The sequence below is a fragment of the Varanus komodoensis genome, unplaced genomic scaffold (assembly GCF_004798865.1).
Source record: "Varanus komodoensis strain SLA01 unplaced genomic scaffold, ASM479886v1 scaffold52, whole genome shotgun sequence".
Classification (NCBI taxonomy): Eukaryota; Metazoa; Chordata; class Lepidosauria; order Squamata; family Varanidae; genus Varanus; species Varanus komodoensis.
This window is the reverse complement of record NW_025336114.1, coordinates 898,735-901,700: the sequence shown is the minus strand read 5'-3', so window position 1 is coordinate 901,700 and position 2,966 is coordinate 898,735.

The following is a 2,966-nucleotide window of genomic DNA, read 5'->3' as shown; positions in this document are numbered from 1 at the left end:
CATTTGCAATGGGGGCATAGTGCACGTGGGATCCAATGGGAGCTTTTTCACCACAGGGCTACAGTCTAGACCATCCTTCCCAAACTGGGGCCCTCCATCTGCTCTGTCTTTTATTGTCCAGTGCTCTGGACTTTCCATAAGAGAATACAGAGCTATATATAAAGGCAGAGAGAGAGAGAGAGAGAATTTGGAGTGCAATTCCCAGCCTTCCTGATAATTGGTTATGCTGCCTGTGACTGATGGGAGTTGGGCTCCAAAACTTCTGGAGGGCACCCAGATGGGGACATTTCTGTAGGCAGTAGAGAATACCCAGGTACTGGGTGATTCCACCCATTCCAGCTGGCCATTGGTGCTCCTCAAAATGAAATGTTTTCAAGGCTTTCTGTTTGTGCTGGGAATTTACCTGGTGATTATGATGCTATTTAATTGCTCTGGACTTGACCCTGTTGATCTAACTTGCCTTAACACTTTCCCCTTATGCTCTGACTCTGCCGATACCTCAGCTCCAACAATTTAGTCATGGTATTCTACACTGATCACGCAATTTCTATACGATTCTGTCTCCCAAACAAAACCGAGGAGCTTAGCAGGATAGATCATATAATACACTTCCTGCTGTCCTTGAACTGCTGTTTTCTTCTGACGTCATTATTCCCTCGCCCCCTGCTTTGAATGATTCCGCACTTTTTCCTTTGGCTATAAATGTTGCATGGCTCCCATTTTTCTTTTTTATTTGATGTAAATTTTTGATTCTTCTAAAGCTCTCCATAATTTGGCTTTTCTCTTATCTCATTGATTTCCATTATGATTTAGTCTTGATATATCTGCCTTTCCTCTTTCTGCACTTTCTTCTATCAAACATTTTCTTTTTTCCACTTCTCTCTAAAGCTAGAATGCCCTTCATAATCATAGTCTCTGTTTCCTTTTATCATTGCAAGTATCTCTTTTGATCTTCCTCTTGTTCCTAAAACTTCTTTTCATAAATCTTCTTTCCATTGACCTGTTAAAGTTTAATTTAAGCTGTGTTTAACTCACCAACTTTGGCTGGACATGCCCAAAGCTTGCCCCTTTCTCTGCTCTCTGTTGGATGAACTGCAAAAACTACTTGGTTTTCATTTGCTTTCAGCAAGACTGCTTTGAGACATTTTGTACTGCTACTGCCTTTTAGTCTTGAACCGTTTTCTTGGATAACTTGTTAGTTTTATTGATTTTTTTATTACTGTATATTGTTCTACAATTTATGTAAGGCACCTTGGATAATTTATATAATGGCAGGATGTAAATGCTGCAAATAAATACATATTCTCTCAATTTTCCCATTCCTTTTCCCTCCTGTTTTAATGTAAACTGATTTAGCAAAGGTCTTATGTTGTTTTATTAAAGTAGCATCTTCAGATGATGATGATGATGATGATGATGATAATAATAATAATAATAATAGCCAGAAGAACTAGGGAATAGTGCACAGGTTGAATTATCTAATGAAATATAGATAATCAGAATGCCACAGAATTTGCCTGATTTTGGAAACTGTGCTTTGATAAATGAAGTTCTGAAATTTAACCATTTTCATAAGAAGCATGGGGGCAGGGTAACACCAATGATGATGATTTGATTAGGCAGCCTACATGATTCCAACTGCCCCTTTTATCATCACCACAACCATGTGAGGTAAGCTAGGCTGAGAGATGAGTGAATCTCCCCAGGTCATCCAGTGAGTTTCATACCTAAGTGGACATTTGAAATTACATCTCCCCAGTCTTGGTTCAATATTTCTTATTTGGTCTTCCCTGAACGGAAGCCCTCTAATATGCTTTAGACTGAAACTTCCACCTTCCTTGACTGTTGACCATGTTGGCCGGGACTGATGTGAATTGTAATAGAAAAGTTGGAAAGCACAAAGTGGGTAAAGCTGCTGTAATCACTTTCTCACACCAGCTCTCCCAACACAGAAAAATCTATTTCTCTTAAATATGACTCTTAAACATTAACATGATTCTCTCAGATCCATTACCCAGAAGGCATGCAAGAGGTCTGAGAAACTAACATCAGTTTCATAAAATTAGTTGAATAACTCTTACATCTTTTTTTCTTCATTTTAATATAAAATTCTATTCTCCCAGCAATTTGTTCCCCAAGAAGCTCATGTAGCAGAACCAAATTCCCAACTCAGCAAAGGATTCAAATTCTGTATTTCTACTTCAGAGTTGCTGAACTACACAAGGGTCAAAAGGATGTCTCTCCATCTTCTAGTAGAGACAATGAGACCCTTAAGCATTCTGGAAAGGTTCTGACAGGGACTGGGTTACTTAAAACACTCCAGTATCTGCTTTTGCCATTAAACAAATATTTTGCAACTTAAATGGCTGCCTGGGAATTCCTTTGTAAATCTCCTTGAGCTTTCTTTAGGGGAATGGCTTGTACTAGCTATTTGAAATACAATATATTAATATGCATGTTTGGATTTTATCATGGTGTATGTCTCTAACTACATTCCCCATGCTGGTGCCATCCAAAGGCAGGAATGTCAGCTCTGCTTTGGAAGTAGCAAAGTTCATTGTAGTTCTGTACTTTGCTGTATGTTAATTGCGGTGAGCTGGTCACATTCCCTTGAGACTAGACATTCTTACAGCTTTTAATTTAAGAGAGAGAATGATGTGCAGGAGCTTAAACCTGTACTGCATGCCATGTGCTTTTCATTTATTCACGTGAACTATCTTTTTTTCCCTTGCTGTTTTGTTTTTCAATGTGTTTATGATTGTTAGATTTGAATGCCATTTTCTTGGTGGAAAGGTGGAGTGTGAAGTGATTGAATGAATGTCTTCTGATCTGGGTCTCCTCCCCCCCCCCCCCCCCAATCCTATATCTTTGCATGGACTTCCTATGGTTATTTGATCCCAAATGCATCTGGCCTTGCTGCAGTTTGATGAGAAAGAAATAGCTTACTTCTTATATTTCACTTCAGA